Source organism: Calonectris borealis, chromosome 14 (assembly GCF_964195595.1).
Source record: "Calonectris borealis chromosome 14, bCalBor7.hap1.2, whole genome shotgun sequence".
Taxonomy (NCBI): domain Eukaryota; kingdom Metazoa; phylum Chordata; class Aves; order Procellariiformes; family Procellariidae; genus Calonectris; species Calonectris borealis.
In genome coordinates, this window is record NC_134325.1 from 1,206,340 (window position 1) to 1,231,525 (window position 25,186).

The window sequence follows — 25,186 nt, forward strand, 5'->3', positions numbered from 1 at the left end:
TCCTTGCACCAGGCCCAGCCTTTGCACAGTTTCCAGCTGAAGCACCTCTGGCAACACAACCCCTTTGCTGGAGACTACCCAACCACGAAGGGCTTGTGAAGTCCCTGCTCGTCTTCCCTCTCCAGAAGAGATGGAAGGACAAAGGAAAACAAGATAGTACCATCCCTACCAAAGCTGCTGCCCGTTTTCTGTTCCCTGGTTCCCGCTTCAGCCACCTGATAGTTGAGTAAAAGACAAAGCTGCGCAATCACCGGCTGTTAGCAGTAAGCGGGTTCTGTGCTGTTCTTGCTTTCCCTCTCAAATAATAAATATTCTTAATAAAGTTCTTTGTTGCCAGCTTACTCTAAGAAAAACAACCGGTAGGCAGCTATGCCTAAACCACCCAAAACAGCAAACAACCTACGCAAGTCAGCAATAAACCCGAAGAACAAACCAGCTACCCAAGAGCTTCCCCTCCAGATGCAGGAATCGCCCCCCCAGCCAATCCAGGCCACCAAAATGACTACACTCTAAAGAAGCAGGCCCCTTACCTCAGGAGCCTATAAACCAGGACTGCTCATGCCCACGTCTCCAGCATCGTGAACGTGGCATGGGGAGCAGCACGCCATCAGGAAACTCTGGCGGATGCTAGGATGTGCTTGCGAATCGCGGTGGGATCTTCACCCCCCACCATCACCGCTCTACGCTTCTCCCTGCAAGCAAGGAGCCCGACCCACCACGGTCTCTGCAGAAGAACCAATCTTCCAAGCTAACTTCCACAGACAGAAAGCATGCTGCTCCGCAGGTTACTCGCTGCCAGTCCATGGAACGGTCTGAAGGAAACAGGCAAGCAAACGATACGTCCCACCCCACTGCTGAACACAGACCCCTAAAAATCACAGGCAGATGGGAGAGACCACCTGGGCTAGAAGCCAAGTGACAACACCCGTTCTCTGCATCTGGCAGGGCCAGCAGTTTGAGGAAATCAAAGACAGTTTTTAAATTACGCCTGTGATTTATGATCTAACACTTCAGTGCTGTTTGAGACCCTAGACGAGCAAGAGTAGCCTGCGTAAGGAAAGAGGAGACTGGAGTCTTGTCGGAAAGCCTGGTAAAGGTGGATGCACGAAGGCAGGAACACACCACGAAGCGGGCTGGGACAACAGGGGACAATTAAATAAAAACTGAGCTCTTATCTTGCAGTCAGGACTTAGGGCCTAGTGTTGACTCTGCCAACGCATGTGGGAAAGCAGCGTGGGGGAGGAAAAGGTCTCCCTGCCGAGACGCAGAAGGCTGCAGCCTGCCAGGGCTCCTCCGCTTTCATCTCCCCCCAGCCTCCCAGGGCCGAGCAGGTGGTTTGGAGGCAGACGCTTCCCCGCCTGGGCTGGCAGCTCTCCACCTCGCCCTGGAAAAGAGACTTCTCCCAGGCCTCCCAGCCTTTTTCAGAAAAACAAATGAAGAACACACTCTGTGCAACGGGGAGGCCAAGGCGGAGCTCAAGACAAGAGGCAGCTTTTAACCTTCCTTTGCATTAAAATCCCATCTATAAACATAAACGGGATGGGTGAAAAGCAGCGTGATGCACCTTGAGCACACGAAGAGACGGACAGGTACTCAGGAAAGTTTAAAAGAAGACCCACATTACAGATGATAAAAACTATAACTGCTAAAATGTGTGGCAGGCAACCACGAACCCGGGCTCTGAGCAATCTCTTGACTTGCCAGACTCCGTACCAAATTGTATTGATTTTCCCACAAGATACAAGGCGCAATGAAGTACAAACTGGGACCAGACGAATACGTAGCGCCAGTGTAAGTGGATCTCTGTAATTACAGCTATTAACAGGGGCAGAGAACATCAGGCTTTGGGGCAAATGCAGCCCAGTAATGGCGTGGGATTACAAGAGATGCTGTCTCCAGTCTGGTTTCCTAAGGTACCTGATGTCTTCTGCCTGGTTCTCTTGGTGACGAAAGGAGTAGCCGCAGGCAAGCTGCCGGGGAAGGGTACGGCCTCTCCCGGTCCTGCCATCGCGCTACGGCAGGTCGCAGCTGCCTGGCTCTCTGCTGCAACAGCGTAAGAAGGGACAAACTCAGATCTTGCCACTGAGCTGCAAGAGATGGAGCCCCCAGCGCTAGAGCTGGGGGCGGTGGCCACGTGTGAGCAGAAACACCATCCTCCTCGTTGTACAGAGAGGCAAGGGGATGCAAACAAGCCAAGGGACTGGCCCAAAGTCATCAATGGGTGGTAAAGCTGGGAACTAAATTCAGGCAACGTGACTTCGCATCCAGGGTCTTCACATGAGACAAAAGCTCCCAGTAGAGGTGTTGGGTGGGAAAGCCGTTGGCCTCCTCCTGGCTCTTTGTGTTGGGCTGTCAGAGCTGGCAGCTCCCCCCCAGCCCGGCTTCCCTGGGCAGAGATGGTTGGGGAGGCAGGGTACATCAAGTGGGAAAGCCCGGAGCGCTGTAAGAGGCGCCCTGCTCTCCAATTATCCTAATGAAATCACAGCTGGGTCACGGGCACAGGCGGCCAGCAGAGGCGCGGATGCTCTGATGTGCGGGGAGGCCACGGGAGATGCAGACAGGGCTGGGAGCAGAGGGGCAGGCTGAGCACCGCTGCCATTTTCCCCACTCAAAGCCCAGCTACAAGGGGGAAGCCACTGGTACACGGTGGCTTGCACATCACTTAAGAAAAGGGCCAGTCCCAACCTGAACACCACCAATGTGTCTTGGGCTAAAAAAAGTACCCCAGGGTCAAGAAATGTATTCCCCCTATGAGATTTGCATTCCGTTCTCCCCTCCCTCCCCATCCTTCCCTGTTCTTCTCAAACAACCTCTGACAAAAAATTAGGGAAAAATTAGGAAGCTGGTTTCAGGAAATGCATCCAAGCCATATTCACTGAGAAGAATTTGCAATGGAAATAGGTCTGGCTGTTCAGCTTCCTGCCTGCTTTAAATCCTAGCACATACGTATTTCTACAGCAAATAAATGGATAAGGAAACAGAGTATCTGCAGCTGGGAAGTTTCAAGAATTGTTTTGATAATGCTTTTAGTTTTTAAAATGTTTTCTTTTAACATTTAATGGATAAGAGACTTTTTAGAAGGCCAGGTTTTGGAGCAAAATATTATTACAAGAGTATTTGGTGAGCTCCAGTCTCCAGGAACGAAACGGAGCACGCAGCACATGTCCTATTGCACTGCAGCTACTGCAGCAGCAAAGTCCAGACAGCGAGCCAGCGGCACTGGGATTGGGTGGAAAGAGGTGGAAGCTGTTGGCCAGCAGCAGAAAAACGAGTATCTTGGGACAGCAGGAGCCCCGTCTGCTCCTGCCCATGCAGCACTCACCCTCTGGATGGCTAAGCAGCCCCGCAGAGAAATAGGGTCCTCTCGTCTGGGGATGGCTCAAGTCCCCCTAGAAGGAGAAGAAACACAGAGGAGGAATGAGAGGGATCCCTCTTCTCCGCAGGGACAGCCAGCTCCAGCGGGGTTGGACTCAGACAGGCATATCGTGGGGTACCCTTGGTTAGTACCCAACTTGGCTCCCCCAGCTTCCCTGGACAGCACCTAGAATCCTGTACTGGAAGGGGAAAAGCAGAGTCCACCCCCCCCCGTCCTCTCGGACGTGTGGTATACCACAGGCCGCCAATCATACCCTCCAAAGTTTTATCTTTTCCAGGGAAAGGTGGTACAACATCTTTTTTCCCCTCATTTTTCAAGACAGAGGGTGCAATAGTGTCATCTCCGCAGGCCAGTTGTAGGTGAGGGACAGTCCATCGGGGGATGAGGGAAGAAGACCGAGTTTCCTTCTTGCCTTTCCATTCCCAATGGGACACCGATAAAAAGCTGCTCATACAGTTCGTTCAAAGACAGAGCTCAAAAGAACAGCTTGAATGACCCCAAACAGCCAAAATCAGATACTTCCAGAGTGTCTCCTTTATTAGTAAGCCATTTAATTTACGTGATCAAATATAACGATCGTCCTTCTGCATTCATTCAGTCCTTGCAGCACCTTTGCAGGCACACACCCTTACTTATTAGCAGAGCAGGGACGAAGGGGAAGAAGGTACCACAGCAAAAAGCAAACCTGCAGGGCTCGCTTTAGCAAATCTGGGAGAAGGAGCTGGGGAAAACGCATTAGAAAAGCAAGCGAAGGGGCATCTCAGGGAGCCAACAACAAGGGAGCGGTGGGAAGAGGAGATGAAAGGAAGCGAGCAGGCACCTGCTGCTGGGACCCCGTCCCTGCTCTCCTTCCCACCGGGACATGTTATTAGCAGGGTGACACAATGCTGTCGTAAGCATGAATATGCATCAGTCATTATGCAGCAGATATTGAGGGGCACGCTGCTGATTTACGGACCCGGCGGCTGCGGCACCAGCCAGCTGCAACCTAGAGGGATGGGGACACTGAGCATGGCTGGCAGAGAGGTTTGGAGAAGACCTCCAAACCCAGCCCTTCAACAGCCAAGGCGAATGAATTCGTCACAACCAGGTCTGAAGCCGGGCACAGCCAACCAATGCATTGTGTGTGCCATACTGAGCAACCACCACGCAACCCTGGCAGAAAAAGAGAGGTCCAAAGGTTAAGGTGCGAGATTTAAGTTTGGATCAGCAGACTTTGTTAAGTTTGGGTCCTGGATTACCCAAACCTCACTTGGCTGCTCATGGTAAATCTCAGCCACAATGGGCTTGTTAATGTGATGCTTATGTCCCCTCCCTCTGCAGCACTCTGGATTTTAAAAAAATCCAAGCAATGTTGCTGTGGGTGGGTTATTTAAATGCATCACTGTGCGATTTATGCGTCACAGCACAGACCTGCTGCAAATGAGGCTGAAGATGTACAGATTACAGCTCTCTGTACTGAAAAGGGAGGCATCTCCCTCTTTTGGCTCTGCAGCAACAAAGCGACACCGCGCAGGGACTCATCCTGCCTGTCTCGCAAGCGTCACAGCATGGACGCAGAAGACATGCTCCTTCAACTCCAAGTAGCCTCCACACGGGTTCATATATCCACCCCCGGGAACACACGGCGTAGCAGATCAAGGAAACAGTAACTCTACCCTGCAACGAGGAACCCACAGCAATTAAGTGACTCGCTGACAGTCACACAGGAAACTTATGGTAAAGCCAGGGACTTCTGCTCCCACACTCGAGCTTTTGCCACAAGACTCTGCTTCTCGTCAATGGCTGTGGTTGATTGTGCAGAGGACAGGAGCACAACACCTACTCCATCAGCTCCGTCGCAACCTCCAGCATCTGCTGGCAGACCTGCACAAGCAGCAGAAGCAGGGGGGGTTTCCTTCCAGAACTTCCTTGGGAGCCCACAGCAACGATGACATGCAGGATTTGGGTGGGCTGGCAGCCAGCAGCCACAGGCACACTATGGCTGAAAAGAAACCACAGAAAAGCAAGGCACCAAGCCCGTGTGAGATGTGGCTCCACCTCAACAGTGAAGCCTGACAAGCTGATTAACAAGTAAGCAAAGCCTCTGAGAGCAACAGAGCGGTTGAGGTCCCTCTGATAATGCCTAAAGGTTAGGTGTACCTACATCTTCTTGAAATCCCTCAACCGATCCCCAGTCCCTCAGGACATCCCTGGTAGAGGCAATGAGTAGATCCAGATCTGGCCTTGGTGCTGCACTTGACGTGGCCATCAAGCTCCAGAGACCCCTGCCCTACTTCATTGACTCAGCTTAGGTGTTCCTCTACACAGATGAACAATTGATGGAGAAAAGGGCAATGCAGAGCTCTGATCCTCACTTGGACCAGCATGACAGCACTGGTAAGTGCTCCCTCCAGTCCCATTAACCAGATTTGCTTGTTTGAACGAGATACAGATAGGAAGCACTCCATGCCCGGAGCTTCAGGAATGACAACTTGCTGTGGAAAAGAGAGTCAGAGTGTTCAGGAAGGGAATGGACAAAAAGATGCAAGGGAGCTTGGGCACGAGCTCCCAACCGCAAACAGAAAGAAGAAAATCAAGTCTTTAGAGGGAGAATGTCTTTAGGAGGAGAAGTCAGCCAGAGACCAGCACCTGCCCACAGTTGGTACCACCCTGGCAAGTACTGGTGACCAGCCACAGCTGGTGCTTACAAACCCACAGACCGGATTTCACCCTGTTCTTCAGCACCTGCTGAGAGTACACGAAGAGACCATGCAAAGTACAGCCCAAAACATCTGCGGCATGAGCTGGAAGGGTCACAGCTTGGGGAAAGTAAAATGGGGCAACATGAGCCCGCAAGTGCCCTTCTAGATGAAGCATCCTTTCGTCAGGCATGGCAACGCGCCTCCGTCACAGATCAATCTCTGCACAGCAAACTGCCCAGGCAAACCCCACGCAGCAGCATGAAAAGATCACACGCACGGGGGGGGGGGGGAGAAAAAAAAAAGGAAAAAAAAAAAGGGGAAAAAAGGGGGGGAAGGGGGGGAAAGGGGGAAGAAAAGAAAAGAAGAAGAGAAAAGAGAAAAGAAGAGAAAAGAAGAGAAAAGAAGAGAAAAGAAGAGAAAAGAAGAGAAAAGAAGAGAAAAGAAAAAAGAAAAAAGAAAAAAGAAAAAAGAAAAAAGAAAAAAGAAAAAAGAAAAAAGAAAAAAGAAAAAAGAAAAAAGAAAAAAGAAAAAAAAAGAAAAAAAAGAAAAAAGAAAAAAAGAAAAAAGAAAAAAAGAAAAAAAAAGAAAAAAAAAGAAAAAAAAAAAGAAAAAAGGGACTTTCGAACTTTCAGCTGTAAGGCACTGTGATTACTGTAATGTAACTTTATGAGGGCAGTGTAAGCGACGGCCAGGCATGAAAGATGTTGCAGGGGATTCTCACATACCCCAAAACCTTCTTCTACTCTTTCCAGTGGAAACCACCATTGGTCCCAGAGCAGGGCCTCATCCTGCCAGATGATCTGCAAACAAAAAAGGGGGCTCCTACACCAAAGTCTCCACTTTGGAGAATTTCTTTCTTTTTAACTCTGGTTGTCCCTGCTGTCCGTACAACACTCAGATCTTTATCTTCTGAAGCCGCTGACTTCCCTAACACCTTGCAGCAATGAGGTCCCCAAGCCATAAACATCTCCTCTTTTTACCAGCCTCGTATATACAGCTTCCCATTTTCCGCCCCAGTGTCCAGCCATCTCCCACTAGCCGCTCGGGCTCCCTGATCCTGCTGCCCAAACACAACTCTGCCGTGCCGGGGAAGCGCATATTGCAGAGTCGTTCAAAAAAGAAACACAGCGTTCATTGGATTTATTCTTGGACTTTACAAGGCTCTTGCACACAGTTCTGTATTTGACCTGAAAAAAACATAACCGCAAAAGGCAAACGGAGAACTTCAAAACTGACTTCTCCTGACAGCCCTAAGCCACTGTGCGTGTGTAGCATGGACAAAGTGTAAGATTTTTTTCGTTTCCCAAAGGAAGGGAGAGGACAGCCCCAGCTGAGGAGTTGGAACCGAAGGCGCGAGTCCCAAACCTGACACTGACCTTGAAGGATCACCTTAAGGAAAGGGTAAAAAGTAGCATCCCTGCAGTGAAGCCACTAAAGCCAAGACAGTCAACACTGGTTGAGGATCTCACTTGGTCTATTTTAATTCTCACCCTTGGCCCACTTGGAGCACTTATCCCTCTCAGCACCCTGAGACAGCAGCAAGGTGGACTGACATTTCCTGGGAGAGGAAGGATTAAAAATACACCTTCAGCCAGGGAGGCAAAGAGAGCGCCTACAGAGCAGATGCAGTCAGCAATCATAAAGCAGGAGAAGGAAGGAGGTGACCGAGTTGTTTCCTCCTCCCTGAAGATCTGGCCGCCACGAGGAATTGCATGTGGTGCTGGTGGGCGCTGGCACAGAGAACTTGCTCCTGGGATCGGCAGCTGAGTGTCCCCCCAGGACCCTCTGCTACGAGGCACAAAGCATCCCCTCCCTTACCCTACCACTGCCTCCTAAGGACGTGCGGAGCCTCCCTAAGGAATTTCTGCCAGGAGGGGTGACGAAAACAAGCCTGTTATATAGCGGTCTCTGGGTTCACCCATCTGAGTGGAGGTGCAGGCGTCTGTCAGACAAGGCCTGGGGACCACAGCGGAGGAACTGCTGCAGCAAAGATCAAGCTGACTCATGGTTCTGGTTTAAAATATAATAAATAAATAAAATAAAACAATACCTGAACCCTCCTTCAGCCCACTGGGAAAAATCCAAGCATCTGCCTTCAATCCCCCAGTGTATAATAATACAACTTTATTATTATAAGTAAAATTTATTAGATTTCCTATATGCTATTAGATTGGGGGGTTGGGAAGATCTGTTACGTGACCTACGCCACTCTGCAAATCCCCAATTGCTGGGAGCATTTCATGCTATCGCCCTTTGCCATCTGCCCCCAGCAAACCAGCCCTGACCTTTTATTCTATTGGTTACCATTGTGTTCAGCATCTGCCCTCGCAAACACAGGCAAAGAGACAAGAACTGTAATTCTGATACTCAAGCCTTGCTTTCTAGAAAGGGGGTTGAAAACAGGAACTCAGGGCACCAAAAACCTCACACAACTATCTCGGGCTATGGCAAATACCACTAAAAGGGCTCCAGGCAGGGCTGGTGGGACATAGAGATGGGATGTGCACCAAAAGACCACAGTCTACATGCTTGCTCAGACTAGTGGTTGCATCCCTTTTCACACCTTCAGGCTTTTTTTGGTCTGCTCCCATGAATGTGAGTTGTAACAGCTATGAAGTTGCTGTTCCAAGTGGTAGGAGCCTGGTCCTATGCGTGGTCGGGGGTTCCTCTCCCATTCTGCTCACCCACACCCACAAAATTTGTCCATGGTGCCTTTGCTGACCGTTCAAGACTGCAAGAGCGTTTGAGTGATGCTGAATGTCACAAGGCTGTGTGGGGTTTTTTTTCTTCCCCCCCAGTGGTTAGGAAAAAGCAAGCAAGAAAAGGGACAGGTGACGTGAAGCAGCACTGTTAAAGATGATCCAGTCTAATCAGATGATGCAAACTTCCCAGCTCTTGTCACGACACGATCTGTCTTGTGAGCTTTGAGTTGGACTCAGAAATTACTCATAAGATATGGAAATGATTCCCCTGAGGAAACAGTCACTAGGAACAACTACAGAAAGTCTTCACTTTTGAACAAGCAGCTCTTTCAGAGTTTTGGTGGTTTCTTTTTTTTTTTTTCTCCTTAAAGGGAACCGAGAACCACCAAAGTATCTGCAGTTAGGGGCTCTACTTTATGGGTCCATTTTTCCTCAAATCTTCAGTAGGACAAAATTCTCCTTCCTTAGAAGAATAAATTCAGAGATTAAGCTTGAACTCAGAATTTTTTACAGTCTTGCCAGTATTGTGAGAACTCAAACGTGGTCACGTACTTTCACAGGAGCCTGGCGGAGAGAGAAGCCACCGGTGAGATTTTGGAAAGGGGTGATAAAGCCTCCCCGCTCCATCTGACAGCAGCGGAGCTCACCAGTGCTGTTTCTCAGGGCTCCTAAGGCACACACAGCAGCTTCTTCTTGGACGTCATTCACACCTAACTGGAAATAAACTGCTGCTTGATTTCCCCCTTAAATCCTCTTATTTTCAGAAAGCAACTCCCCAAGGACCATGTGTGTCCCTACAATGAACCTTCAAGGCCACATCGTGGTGTAGAGGCTATGGTTCCTACATAGCTCTCATTGCTCCCACACGGGAACTTCAACTGAAAAAATAAAATGAAATTTAAAAAAAAAAACATGAATCAAAACTTTGCAAAAAGCTTTTTTAAAAACAGAAAAAGCCCATGGAAAACCACCAGCTCGCATGTCAAAGCAGCCAGCTTTAACCTGAAACACTACTTAAGCAAAAAGAGATGCTGCAGTGTTTTGTAGAGAGTGAGTATATTAACACAAGAGGAAAATTCATACTCCAACAGCAAGGAAAGCATTGAGCTCTGAAAGCTGGAGTTCGTCAACTTACCCTCACAACCCATCCTTAAAAACTTGGGGTAAAGGTTGTCTCATTCTAAATTAATTCCCTCCATCAGAGGCTGATTAAGGTCTAGGATCTGGACTCAAACCCCTACTAATCACAAATATTTATCACCTCATATAATGATTTTTGCCTTTCACCTGCACAACTAAGATAGGACAGAGAGGGTGTCAGACCTGCATTGAAGAAAAGTGTATCTCAAGTTAGTATTTCTTACCCAAATGGAGATCTACCATAAAGAAGCTGTCCCAAGTTGGTGGCTGCCATTCCACAGGCTTCATTTGCCCTTACTTCCACATATTTTTGACCAAACTCAGGACATACGTGTCAACTCAAAGAGGAAATCTGACGTAAGCTAACAGTCAAAACCCTGATCAGATACAAAGATTCATGCAGTTGGCTTCCCCCCCCCGCCAAAAGACTTCCATATGGCTGCAAGGTCTGAAGAAGACGCTGATGTGATCGGTCGGTATCACTGTGAAACACACAGCCGATGGCCCAGGCTGAGTTTTATAGGGTGACAACTCCTCCACGCCGCTTTAAGCAAGTGCTTCTTTTATTCTACAGCACCAAAGGAATCGCTGCTCTTGAAGAGCACAAAAAGGAAATGGAAGTTCAGAGAGTACTATGGAAAACACGATGAACCACAGACTTCATGAGGTTTACTCAAAGTTTTGCCGCTGTACTTAAAGATGAAGCGTGCTCTCCAGGTCTAAACTAGATACCTTTTTTTGCACCTGTACTAAAATGGAGGGAATTTACCCTGTAAAGGAGCCCATTTTCATGCAGTAGCTCCGGAGAGAACGTGCATGAATACCTCCGTGAGCTGTGTTGGTGCCCGGCACCGCTGTGACAAGCACACTTCATACAGCCCCCTTGAGATAACAAGGTGGAGAAAAGATATTTATTTGCGACGCACCAGGTTCAGATTCCTCTGACAACATCCCGTAGCGTGAACTTTGCTGCTCTTGCACGATTTGGGCAACGATACGAAGGAGCGAGGCAGGTCTAGCATCTCCCAGCCGCTGCCGAGCGAGTGTGGGAATGGACCAGGGAAGAAGGACCGTGCCGCTCGGCTGGGCTGGCATCCACTTCGACCAGACCCAGCTTGCAGGCTGGGTACCCGCAGCGCTGCATGTTGTCTGTGCCTTGCCCGCAGCAGCCACAACGCCAGCGGACAAAAGCTCCCACAACCTCTCCGAAGCTGAATTTGCAGCGACACGTTGCTTCTTAAGGAAAAAACCACAATGTGCTCGTTTCAAAGTAGCCGGCTGGTGAGGAATAACAGGGAGAGGGAAAAAAAAAACCACCTAGCACCACTTCCCCTTCTTTCTCTCACAGAGTTGAGAAGCTTATATTAATTGCAAGCTTATATTAATTGCAAAGCATGAGAATCTGAACAAACACCCTCCTTGGGCAACCGGGGCCAACCCCAGGAAAATATTTGCATCTATGGGATGTGCGAGTTGTGCAACCAGCAAAATATCAAGCCAGATAAGGCAGGGACTCCACTAGGCTCTACAGAGACACGCTCGCAACCCCGCGATGCTGACTCAGGCTAAGACAAGTTGCTTTAATTTTCTCTCCCTCGTTCTAGCCTTCACAGGGGAAATAATACCAGCCGACTTCATACCCAGTTTGAAGCCACTAGACGGTATTTGCAGAGCTGAATCAGAAACCAAAGCAGCCTTTGGTGGAATACGGGAGGGAACTGGGGTTCCCTGCGATGGGAGTCGTCTTCCCACCCTAAAGCTAAAATCTTAAGGAAGTTCTTGCTGTAACAAGGTTAGTTCTGCCTTGGACACGATATGCAACTTTATTGTATTACACGATTTCCCATGCCTAAGGCTTGATACAGCCTTGTCTGCCTAGATTTAGTTAAACATATATGTTATTAGGGAATTAGGGAATTTAGTTAGGAAGGTCATATAGTTACAAAACCTTTGTGAAAGACTAATGGATCCTGGTTTCTCCCACGAGCTTTCAAAGACCTGTAACACGTGGCTGTTCAACCAGGAGAGCAAACAGCCGAGCGACGCCGCTGCACATCTCCCAGAAACCTATGAACCGTCTCCGGTTGACAAGGCAGCGAGCGTACTGTCAGCGGCAAAAATTAACAACTAAAAAGCACTGTTTTCCGGGAGCGCATCCAACCAGCAGCAGGCTGACTGCAGCAAAAAGCCGGTACTAGCACGATGCCGCTCTTGCGGATGGGGCTCAGGGTTTCGCAGGTGAGTAACAGAGCACAGCAAGGCACGGCAGGTATCATTTTGCAAACCAAAGCCCTGTGTTAACATCTCTCCCTTTCTGACTTGTTTTTGCCACATGGAAGGAGTAACAGAAGGAGTTACCTTGGGTAAGCAGGCAAAAGGGGCAGGCGCACGCTTGCTGTTGGGTGCCACTGACGATGCGCTTGTTGGCCAGGCAAGAGGCTGCGTGCAGCAGAAACGCCGAGAAGCTGCGAGGAGCCGACGCTGTGCCAGATGCCTCTCTGCTGGGACACTCTTCAAACACAGACGCTATTTATTGTACCAAAGTTCAGAGGGGAAGGGCAACAAGGAAAGCATCAGAGCAAAGCATATGCCGTGAGTCTTAAGTACAGGGCCCTGAGATACCTTCCTTCCTGAATTAAAAGCCTCCTGAAGGTTTTCATACGCTCTCCCTTGCCCCCTCTGTCCCCTAGAAGCACGAGTTGGAAAGTAGAAAAGCTTGTGGTGGACACGTGTAGCCCGGAAAGAGGGGATGGAGAGATCAGATGCATTTGAAGTGAGGAAAATACACTATATAATGGAATATAACGGGGTTTTTTGCCTTTTTCTGTAGCATGGTATGTGTGCTTCCCACCTAGGGTCAGCCAGAAATTTTTCCCCTAATAAATTCCCTGCTATTGCAAAGTTTGAAGCAACTGTAGTCCACACAGTAGACTTCCAGAGATGCACCACCATTTTATGGGTGTCTGAACTGACAGGAATTATAGCATGAGTTTCAGTAACAAACAAAAAGTGGGGTACAAAACTGACTGGTTTTCTTCAGGGTCCTAGGATTTAATGCTGACTACACAGGCATGAGACGGAGGGTACAGGGCCTGGCACGGCACCCTCCCCCACTGAGCAGGCTTGCAACCAGCTGCCAGCACTGGGACTCGAAGGCCAAGTTCAAGCTCTGCAGGCTTTTGCTGCGGACAGGTTTTTCGCTCCCGAAACGCCCAGTGCATCACATTTCTGCCACCGGGCTAATTCTTTCCCAGCAAAAGGCATGATGGAACAAGTGCTCCAAGTCAAAGGGGAAACTCAGCCAGTCAAGAAAATCCTCCCCGGGCTACCAGGCTTTATTCCTTCCAGTCGGCTCAGCTTTGTTTTTCCAGTTCTTTCAAAAGAACAGCTCGGGGTCTCAGATCCTGCGGACCACACCAGGGTCTTCAGAGCAAGGTTCAGCTCAAGTGGGATACAAAACTACAGAAACTGGATCCGCCACCCCCGAAGCCCCCGGGTTCAGCATTTATTAGTGCTTCAGTGTTAGGAAAAAGCTCTTTTTCCCCTAACAGAAAGGGTTTTACCCACCAAGCCTGGAACACCCAGATGTGCAGCCCTTGTAGAGGCACCGCAGGGCTCCTGCTGCTATCATCTGTTAATCCACAATCTGAAGTCCCCGTGCCCTTGTCTCAGCTCTGAATTTAGAGGTCTCATGTCTTTTCCCACTGCAATACAACAGGACCTGTGCTGTTTGGGCACACGCATGAGGTCAGGAGCTCCTGACAAGCATCCGAGGAACCCCTGACCTATGCTAGCAGCTGCTTGGCCTCAGTATGAAAGGATGAAACAGGCACAAAACTGCCCCATTCCTACCTACGCCTTCTGCCTTCACTTGGTTAAAACACCCCTTGGTCCAGAGCTGGGACAGGCTTGGAGCTCTGTCCTAGTACCTTTGCTCGGAGCACCTCTGAGAGGTGTTTAACTCTGTCTTCTGGTTGCTGTCTGGATGATGTCCCTCCAGCTCGTGGCCAGCAAGGAACAAAAACGAAGGGTAGCTTCTTGAGCAAAGGAAGAGGCATAGGTTTACCAAATGAGAGCACGCAGCTAAGACAAGAACAGACTACATTCAACACTGTCTTGCTCTCTTTTTGTGCTACCCCAACCTGCCCACTGCAGCTAGTCAAGGTGGGATTCATCTCACCTACAACACAGACGTCTCCATGAGAGCCCATCATCCGGAGCCTCTTTATCATCAATGAGAGGAGACAGGCACAATCTGTCTGACCTGTTTCAGATGTCTATTTGCATTAGGATGAGATGAAAGCACTCGTTTCCTCCGCTGCCTATATAGGGGAGCTGAGGGTAAGTGGCTGGGATCATAGAATCATTAAGGTTGGAAAAGACCTCTAAGATCATCGAGTCCAACCCTCAACCCAACACCACCATGCCCACTACACCATGTCCCTAAGGGCCTCATCTACACGTCTTTTAAATACCTCCAGGGATGGTGACTCCACCACTTCCCTGGGCAGCCTGGTCCAAGGCCTGACCACTCTGTCAGTAAAGAAATTTCTCCTCATGTCCAATCTAAACCTCCCTTGGCGCAACTTGAGGCCATTTCCTCTCGTCCTATCGCTGTTACTTGGGAGAAGAGACCAACACCCACCTCGCTACAACCTCCTTTCAGGTAGTTGTAGAGCGCGATGAGGTCTCCCCTCAGCCTCCTCTTCTCCAGGCTGAACACCCCCAGCTCCCTCAGCCGCTCCCCATCAGACTTGTGCTCCAGGCCCTTCACCAGCTTCGTTGCCCTCCTCTGGACACGCTCCAGCACCTCCATGTCCTTCTTGTGGTGAGGGGCCCAGAACTGAACACAGGATTCGAGGTGCGGCCTCACCAGTGCCCAGTACAGGGGCACGGTCACCTCCCTGCTCCTGCTGGCCACACTATTTCTGATAAAGGCCAGGATGCCATTGGCCTCCTTGGCCACCTGGGCACACTGCCGGCTCATGTTCAGCCGCTGTCGACCAGCACCCCCAGGTCCTTTTCCTCCGGGCAGCTTTCCAGCCGCTCTTCCCCAAGCCTGCAGCATTGCAAAATGTTCGACGTCAACATCTGGGCAGGTGAATTGCACCCTGACGTTCCCCATCTTGCACTTAGCTCATGAGCTTTTCAGAGAGGGACTCTCTCACACTGCACCTAACATGAAAGCACTTCTAGCCCCCAAGCCCCGAAGGTCACGCTACACTTCAAGTGGTAGATGAGAGGCCCATGCCCTGAAGTATCTACCACCAAGAAAACTTCACACTATTTTCCCTGCCACAATATTCCAAGTGGATCCAAGTCATTTTGGGGGCTGGCTGAAGAGAAGGCAGAGCTGCAGGTCTCAACCTGCCTCTGTGTCAGCAGAAGAAAGGGAAACGTCCCAGGCACCAAATGCTTTGTGCCGTGAGAAGGGCACTGCCCGGAGAGCCTGCAAGGCTCACTTCACGCCCATCAAGAGATGTACCAGGACGGGCAGGGAGGGACGCACGCACGCAGCAGGGCTGGGGCAAGGACACGGGAGAGGAAAGGATGGAGCACCCAGACTGCACATTTCTTCTAGCGGAGAGACTTGGGATTTACAGACCAACCTTGAGGATTCTTCTCTTTTTCACGACTTCTGATATACGATCCTTTGGGGCAGGCAACGCTGGAGCTTGATGCAGACAAATGCAAAATAATGAGTCTAGGGGCAGGAAGCCAAAGCAGACGGCGCAGATTAAATGGAGCTGTCGTGCTGCTAGGCTGGCCAGGGGAGAGATTGAGGAGTTATTCTAAGATTTGTGAAGCCATCAGCCCTCGTGCTACAGAAAATAAGAAAATTAAGCTCACACAGGGATTGCAGGCAGAATAACGTCCCTGACAACAGGATGAATGAGGAAGAAGTTGTTACAAAGGGCCCTCAAATTAAATAGGGAAAAAAAAGAAAGCATGGAGGAGACTGCACGACGTTTACCCACAGTGGGACTGAACTGAAGGGTTCAGAAGAAAACAAGAAGTTCAAATTAGCTCCCTGAAAGGGTGACTTACTGGTGGTAGACCTTTTTCTTCCAGCCCAGCGAACAATTGTGACCGCGTTTGCAGGCTCCTGCCTCAGATTTTAAACATTATCTATTTGCATCCTAATCCCAACAGGTACTTGCTCCCATTGCCCCCGCAGAGCAAGCCATGCTGAGAAAGTGTGACTGGTGGTTGTCCACCTCCACGCATCGGCTGCCAGTCACATCCCAGTTCCACAGCAGGAGCTGTTTGATTATTTTGTTCTGTTTTGGTGGGTGGTTTTTTTTTTTTTCCTTTTTCTCCTCCCCTGGGATTTATTCTGAAGTTGCTCTAAGCTGTGAATTGAATAAACTCATTCTAGATGCAGACTTCGAAATACAGGAGATGAAAACCTGAACTGACCTGAGAGATGCTGTACTGCCTGCCAGCCACGGTCACTGCAGTCAACATAGTCCAACCAACTTCAGCAGAATTTGAACAAGACCTCGTAACCCTGTTGCAAAGCAATTGCAGGGCTTGCCAAAAACCACGTGCTCAGTAGCACGCTCTGAAAAAGCCCAGCCCTCTGCCAGACACTCAGCTTCCCACCTCTTCACAAGGAGCACACTTCAGACAATGCTCTTCTGGAGGACCCTAAACAGGGCTACAGAAGCAACTCCATACCTCTTGCTTTTCAAATTATACGTCTTCCTCCAAGACTTAGGCAGGCTTTCCTATGCCTTCGCAAGAGCGTCCTGCAATTGCCTTTCTCTTTAAAATGGTAGAGCTTGCAGGCCAGCTTTACACAGCTCAATTTGCACCCATGGATTGGTGACTACAATATCCAGCTAGCTGTCCTGGGCCTTTAGAGGTCCCCAGCCAGGTTCTAGAAGGGACAGGGACCTGTACCTTACGTGCTTTAATCCTCCACGTTTTCTTCTGTATCCATTTCATCTCTAAAGCTGGCCAGTACCAGCGGGTCTTCCCTACCACCTCCCTGGGAGAATCACCACCAAAACCTCCCTTGCTGCCACAGCAAGGACACGTGCAAGGACTCAGCAACAACTGCCCCGTTCAGACGATGTGAACAGGCTACAGCTCCACTGGAGTCAGAGGAGGAAGAAGATGAACCTAAATTCCAGGAATTATACTCCTGCATGGGCATCTTCCATTGGCGGTTTCACCTGAGCTGCCTCCCATCCTGAACGGGTTTATCATCCACTCCACGGTTGCTCTGAATTACCCCAGAGGTGACCGTATTTCAGCAACAAATTAAACTGTCACAATACATTCCTTTCTACACTGTTTTTTTTTTTTAAAATATGTGAGCCCTAGCTGCCAGAGAATTGTTTTGGAAAGATTAGATTAGGTGCCTCGGAAACTGCTTTGAGAAAAAGTAAAGGGTTTTTTTGCTTCTTGAAGAAATCTACCTTTTTTTTTTTCCCCTGGGAAGTTTCTTTATCCTTAAAGACTTGGTCAATTAACTGCATCTTGTTTTTCAGATCTTTCCACAAAAAGTGCCTCGGCACGGGTGACCAAAAGGGAGATGGCTCATTTTGCAATCATCTGCTGCCAACACAAAAATCAAGATCCTAAAGCCCTCTGGTTTTTAAATCAACGCCCATCCAGAGGGCTACAACATCTTTTTTCAATTGCCCAAATTTTCTTACTGTTTTTCCAACCCACAACAAGCCAAACCACTCAGTTTTACCATATGATATCGATCCATTTCTGCAGACCAAGCCCCACTCACAGCCTGTAAGACTTACACGGACAAGCCCTCCACTCACATCACTTTTAAGTCCAGACACTTAAAATATTAAAAGAACAGACAAGACAACCTTGCTTGAAATGATAAAAGGAAACAAAATCCCACCTTCTCAGAGTTCATTGTGATGAGAAAGCATTTCACTCGTGAGAAAGACAGATTAGCAACACGTCCACAGTTGGGTGCTGAATCTTTTGACACTGATCAGTTACCGAAGGAAGGGGGAAGCTGATCTGGCAGTCAAAGCACCGGACTAGGACAACGATTTCTGTTCTCAACTCTTCTCCAGGCTCCTCCTGGTAACGTGGATTTCCATTCTTCAGTTCCCCTCCGTAAAACAAGAGGTCATAATAATGCCTCTCCCTTCCCCACCCTGGCTATAGGCACTGGTAGATACGTGGGGTAGGGACACGTTACCCACGAGCAGTAAGAGCGATCATATCTACCAGCAAAACACTGGGAAGGAGCAAGAAGAAGAAAGAGAAAGTCATGGACTAACTCACTTTCCACAGCCAGAACTTGGCACTGGGAGTGCAGTTTTTCACTTTCTAGCAGATATGAGGAGCAGCCAGGCCTGGACACTTCATAGGCTGGAAGAGGGTGGCTGCTTGGGATGCACCTCGCAGAAGACGAGGAACAGCAACGGTGTGAACTGTACTGGAGGAAGTATTCTCTCTTACCCGCACAGATTAATGCATTATTGTGGAAGCAATGTGGAGCAGAGGACATCTTGTCCGGCCCCTGATCAGCAGGTGCAGTAGATGTGGGGATCAGATGACTAATTATTAAGCAAATGTTATTCAGGGTCTGAAAGACCTAGCTTTCCTCCTTGCAGGACAACTGCCCAAATTCTTGCCTGGGATGGCAGATAGGAAATGATCTCAAGAAGAAAACCATGACAGTAGTTGCTGCAATCAGACCAGAAAGGCCATCTTCCTCCTGTTTGTATCCTCCTTGTGCCTGCTACAAAACCGGGAGAGAACTGCTCCCACCCCACTGAGGCATTGCCTTGTTAGACCCACACCGAAGGGCTGCTGACATGGTCTGTAGCCCCATGGCGTGACTGAGGTGGGCTTATGACGACACCGTGCCTAGGATCAGCCCTAAGATCCTGTGGTTTGTGGTGGGGGTGGTAGCAAACCAATCTCTTGGAGGCCAAAGTTAAGCTGCAGTGGTATGCCCACAAAAAGCACTTTGCTGCAGCTCTAAATAACCACTGTCAGCGGTTTAAAACACTTGTGTGCTCCTCAGCCACCTATCACAAGTCAGCATGGCCAGCAGGGGAACAGCAACATTTACAAGGCAGCCAGCTGGTGGACCTCCCAGCCCAACGTCAACTGATCGTCTCTATCGCTGCGTCTGCCCAACAGCCCCGTGCCGATCATCATCTGCACATCGAACCCACCTCCCTGCAGTCTACAGCTCGGACTTCTTGCTTTCCTCCCGTCTTGGTCAACGTTACCAGAGTTTGCGGAATGACTTTGGCCTCTGAATGACCAACTGAGATACATAAAGGGACAATATTTTCAGAAGACAATGCTTTTCACACTTGAAAACGTCTCTAATTAGGTGCCCGACATGTTTAGCCACTGAACCTTCGACACTGGGTGTACTGCAGAGATGGGAACACAGAACTGACCTAGCAGCGGTCAACGTGTCTGTGTCAACTTTGCCAGCCACTCTCAGAAATATGTCCTGATGCTGCCACTGTGGTGGCTTTCTGGGATGAATACTGTGGCTTTTGTCCCTTCTGCACAAGGAACCGTGGTACAATTGTACCAACTGTATCGGATGCACTTCGCACGGGGATCTTCGCCAAGATCTTCGCCAAGATCTTCGCCAAGATCTTCGCCAAGATCTTCGCCAAGAGATTTCCACCCTCATCCATCCACCTCCCTGCTCTGCCACAGACCTGGTGAGACCCTACACATGCTTCTGTGGAAAGACAGGAGCAGAAACGCTTTTCCAGATCTAGGTCTGACTCTCTCACGCCTCTGTTTCCCACCTTCACCATGGTCGCAGTGGTAATTTCTTTCCATAGTGTGTGTGTCTTGAGAATGAATACCTTGATGTTTGGAAATTCATGGGGGCCACCAGAATAGCCACAGAGTTGTCAGCTGCAACCGAGTGCAGCGGGATGGAGGACGTACATCTGTACTCCTAGGAGTAGAGAGAGCAGATCTGACCCTCACAGACTCGAGTACAAGTCACGGCCACCGCATCCCCCAGCAGAACGATGAGGCAGAAAGCGGAGCAGGGATTTGCGTGTACTTCTTCATCCTCCAGCGTACACTGACTGCCAGACGGGAGGTCACACCACCGACCGGCAGGGCCATGTCCTCCCCTGCCCAGCCCCCCAGCACTTACCCTCATCCCCCCTCCCACATCAGCAGAGCAAGAAGCCAGCACACGCCTGCCGAAGCAGGTCAGGCAGCAGACCACTTGCCCAAGGCTGCTGCGGGGAAAGTGGGACAAGCCCTCCAGAAAAAGCTGGCTGGCCTCGTACGGTATCATGCAAATCAGGAGAAGGCCGGGGGAAACAAGACTGGGAGAAACCTTGCATGACCAAGGTTATATTATAAGGTTATATATTCAGCCTCCACACACAGGCGGGGGAGGCAAGGGGTGTGCGCGCACACGCAGGCAGGAGGTACCTCCTGCTTCCACCGGCGTTTGCTGGGTCTGCGCGCTACGAAGGGGAGAGTCGTGCTGTTCACAGCAGGAGCCTAACACGGCGGGACCCAAAATGAGCCATTGCACCAACAGACACAGATCCAAGGGGAGACGAAGGAAAAGGTAGTTACAGGATTAGCACACATACAAGCTGGCAAGTGTGCTGTATTTACCCCAAGAAACGGCGATGTTTTATTTACTTATCATACTCAACTACTGGTTTATCTATCTATCGTGCCAACCAAAGCCTGGTTTCTCAAGGCCAGCCTTCTCCTTTTTCTGGAAGATGAATTCCAGTCCCTCACGTAACACTGAGCTCCCTGACATCTCATTCTTGCTCCAACAAGGCCAGCTGCAGGGAAGGAGCACAGATGCTATGGTCACTACAGTACAGGAGCTAGTGCCACACCCGGAGAACCGCTCCGGCTGCCACAGTGGCTAGGTGGGGTAGCACAAGGGACGAAATACCATCATTTGCAGACTCCAGCTTCATACATTCAAGCTTATTCTATACACGCGGTTTGGAGCAGGCTGAGCTGGATGCAAGCCACAGAACTGCTGAAGACAGCATGGAGCATCAGAGCAGACTCAACACCGATACTGGAGCAAGCCAACACGACGGCAGCCTGTTACCCCAACAAACCGCTGATGAACGGAGCTCACTTCTCAGCAAGCCTCTAAACCAGATCCCGACTTGGCTGGGGCACAAGCACTTGCTAGCCAGACTCTCCTTGGGAGAGTTTTCACCGGTCTGCTTTTCTCAGGGGAGACGATCCCGTACGCTCCCGCTGCCAGCCAGCCGTGCTCCGATTCAGCCAGGACCGGCAGGATAGCCGACGCTCCACCTTGCACAACGGCAGCCTCCACAGTGCCTTTTTCCACTGATCTCCTCCTCGCTTCTCGTCCTGCAGAGCCTTACCCAGTGACAACAGGGCAGCCCGGAGCAGACCCTGCTGTGCACACCTGCATCCCTCATTTCGCTCCTATTCCCTGGCTTTTCAGATCTCGCTCCTCTCCTTCTGCCAATAAGAGGACGACATCCTCTTCATTTCACAGGCCACAGCTTCTCTCTCATGTCTGCTGTTCTCTCAAGGAGGCTAAACAAGCAGAAGACGTACGGGCATCTTCCCAGAGACATTGCAGCAATGTCTCTTTTTTTGTATTCGTCAAGTTATTGCTCCCACACACGCACATCTAAACTCAGCTCCACCAGCTCTTGAATTTAACATACATATGAGCAGCCTGATCTGCAATGGGTTTAGCTACGCAGAAGGAAAAATCCACTTATAGTTTGGCCCACGGCACTGTATTATGCAAGTACCTGGGCTGCCGCTGCCTCTGCGTTATCAGAGTGCCGCTCGCCCAGGACATCCTACCCTTTCAGCAGATAGGCTGGGTATCTGCTGGGTCAGTATCACTCCCGAAGAAGAAGAGAGCCCAGTGAGATAAGGCAACCAGCTCAGCCGAGACCAGAGAGGGGGTCAGGACTCCCAGGTTACAGTCCTGCACTTCAGCCAAAGTCACCTTTCAGCACAGAGATGAGCTGTTCCAAGAGCCCACACCGCCGTGAGATGGGCAGGTCGTGCATTAAGATGGTGAGCACGGAAAGACTATTCCCTCTGTAGGCATTCAGGCCGTTTTGCATCACACACAGCAAGCTGTAAAACTATATTCCAGCAGTGAGAAGTTGATAATGAAGTTTTGCTTTTATTGAACCGGTCATTAAACAGTGCTGGTCTCATGTTATAGAGAGACCAAGAAATAGGTGGCAACACACAGAATAAATTGGATCATCTTGAAGCATTTTCCTCTGGATATCTGTACTTATAAACCAAACATCATCAGTTTCCCTCTCTCCCTGCAGTAAATAATTAACTGCAAAAGAATATTCTGCTCGGCCCCATCCTCCCCAATCAATTTTGCTTCGCAACGACATGCCGCTTGGATTGCTCGCTGTGTCAGTGCACCTGCGTGTTATCCAAAACATTTCACAAGACATAGAGGAGCTGTGTAACTGTACAGCAGAGACCTCTCCTTACGGGTTCGAGAGGGCATCATCACGTAACTCCCAGTACTTAAACCAGACAGCTATGACATACACGGCTTAGCTCATTCACTGCAGCAACATCACTGCAACCATCAGCGGAGGCGAATCACGCACTCTGAGCGCTCCCACCACACTCCTCTGGACTGTCTTAGCTTTATTGCCAAGGCATAGCAAATTTCCTCCCCTGAAATACAAAGCTCTCTATTCCTTTCATTGTTTTTGAGAATATCCCCCCACAGATTTCATCCAGGGGAAAAAAAACAAGTCTTCTCCGTAACAGCACTTTCATTTTTAAAAGACTTTAATCTTTGAATACTAGATCTAACTTGAATATTGTGACCGCTTGGTCATGCACGATAACCTGTTCGCCTCTTGCTACTTACCCTCATCAACCCGACACTCATACAGACTCCGAAAGTAACAGGTAAGCCAGAAAACCTTCAGAGCACTCGTTCCTTTTGCCCTACTGAAAGATGCCTCCTGGACGTAATCCCAGAGGGAGGAGGGGTGACGCCAGGAGGAAAGCAGGACTGCCCGGCGGGGAGGCTGGGCTTGGTCGGGCAGCAGATGGAAGCAGGTTGCACACAGATACACCAACGAACAACGCCAGGTCTGCCGTTTGATCAGTTGTTTTCTTAGGATACAAAGTCAAATTCACTTTAAAAAAAGGCATAAGGAGAGCACAAGCAAAAATGAGAGCTGGGAAAAACCTCCAAAATAGCAGGAACACCCTTCCTGCAACAGCCAGAAAACCCGGGGAGAGGCAGAGAAGCGTTACCACCAAGCAAACATCTTCAGACTCACACACAGTTTGGGTTTAGTTTTACGTTTTTATGGGTTTAAACACATACCAGGGTTAGTTGAGCTGGCTATGAAGTGTTCAATAAAAATCTCCACTGGGAAGGTGGAGAAAGAGATGAAAATTGGCTAATTTAGACTCAAAAAGCATAGAAAGAGAGGTTGAAGAAAGAGGCAGAAGAAAGAATGAAGGGAAAACCATGACACAAAAGAGAAAGAATAATACAGGGAAAGGAAAAATTAAATGAAACAGATACTGAGGACAGTCCAGGAAAAGATAAACCATGAAAAAGTGGAATGAAAACTGGAAGGGAAAGACAAGAGAAAGAGGAACATGCCATGGCAGAGTGGTTGAACGGCAGCTGGCAAATAGATCGTTTGTTTAATCTCATCCGTATTTGTCAAATAATTTATTTGATTAATACTCTTCTGTGGTCTTCAACCAGCTATAGAACTGATCAAATATAATTTCATAAATATATTATTAGATTAATACAGGTAAAATTCAAATACGTTCAACATTTTTAGCTGCTGCTTAATAAGCTCTGGTTGTAAGTTTACACTTCAAAAATGTTAAAATAGAAAGCTGATAATATAAATTACAATTAGATAAACAGTGCTCGGAGCACAATCGTTTCGCTTTTCCTAGACTGACAAAAAGTACAGCGGCATAACATCTTGAAAGACAGCGGACGAGACATTTTACCTCTGCCCTTCATCACCCTCCCACAAGGAACCCCTCTCTACAGGTGGTATTTTTTGTCTTGGGTTTTATTTTGTTGACTATTTCCCCCATATTCAACTTTTTTACTCCATAAAGCTTTTTTACCCCAAGAAAACCTGGGGAGCTCCAAGGGCAGCCCAGCAGGAAGGTCAATTCGGGGTTCCCCAGCAGCAGGAGGGGGGGTGGTGGTGGGTGCCGTCTCCAGCCTGGAAGCAAATGTTTATGTTTGTGAGCTGAGCTTTGCTCTTCTTGAAGGGAAGGGAAGTTAGGTGAAAGATGGCCACGCGGACAAGGGTGCCTCAGGACCTCTACTCTCACAAGGAAAAGCTTCCCAAGTCCCAGCAGCCTTTTCCAAACCTCCCTAGGAGAACTAGGGAAAAAAAAAGAAGGTCAATCGGCAATTTTTCAGCCTGTGTTTTCCCTTACTGGCCCAACACATTAGCAAGGGAGTCCCCTTGATAGTCCTCAGACCACAGCTCTGCCACCAAGGCAGACCATCTCCACGCTGGCAGGTCTGCCAGGGAGCCCCGCGACGCGGCACAGACTCCGTGAGGAAACTGCGGCCATCGCTTTCCAGGCCGACGTCAGAGAAACCCGAGGTTACTCCCACCGCCGCTCTACCTTCACCACTGACAGCAGCCAAGAACCAAACTCACCACAGGAGAGAACCACACCAAGGGTAACTCCTTGGGGCCCGAAAAGCGTCCCTCGGCATAAGTCCTGTTTAAATATTACAGCGATATCCCAAACTGAGATAATTATTGCTAATTACAAGATCATTTTTATGTAAACGTGGACAGTATTACCATGCATACTTTATCTCTTTTTAATTAGAAGAAGTAAGAGGTTCACTGAGACAAAAAAAAGACATGCTGACAGCTCCCACCCCAAAGCAGACTTTTCTGCAGTGATAACACCCGTCAGGCTCCAGACCCACCGAGGAGACCGAACAGGGAATTCAATCAGCACCAGCCTCCCCGGTGCTGAAATGAAGCAGTTGGCACGTTATTAATCACACAGGGAAAACATTTGACGAGGAGAAGGAAAGGACCAGACACACAGAGCGGGGAGACACACGGATTCAAAGTCATGGCTGTGTTACAAACACTTGGGAAAATCACGCAAATCACCAGCTGCAAAATCAAAATACTTTGGAGCTCTGCAAGGATAAGCACATTAGCAATTCTGACCAGGAGAAACCAACATCCACCATACAACCCTCTAGCAACTCTTTAGTTGAGCCCGCACAAAGCCTCACGTGCTTTTCTCCGTTCAAA

The 25,186-nt window shown here is 49.2% G+C and overlaps 2 protein-coding genes across 5 annotated transcripts in view; one reads left to right on the forward strand and one right to left on the reverse strand.

The window, feature by feature from the left end:
• LOC142088039 (uncharacterized) overlaps positions 1–2,497 on the forward strand; it is a 114,438-nt gene extending 111,941 nt beyond the window's left edge. The window contains exon 17 of the transcript XR_012675697.1: positions 2,486–2,497. The gene's annotated coding sequence lies outside the window, so the exon portion shown is untranslated. The remainder of the gene's footprint in view (positions 1–2,485) is intronic.
• Positions 1–25,186, reverse strand: part of HRAS (HRas proto-oncogene, GTPase) — a 44,201-nt gene that overhangs the window by 17,203 nt on the left and 1,812 nt on the right. For 2 of the 4 annotated variants that reach the window (XM_075162927.1, XM_075162928.1), the window contains exon 2: positions 3,323–3,389. The exons of the other annotated variants lie outside the window; for them this stretch is intronic. The gene's annotated coding sequence lies outside the window, so the exon portion shown is untranslated. The remainder of the gene's footprint in view (positions 1–3,322; positions 3,390–25,186) is intronic. 4 annotated transcript variants of the gene reach the window in all.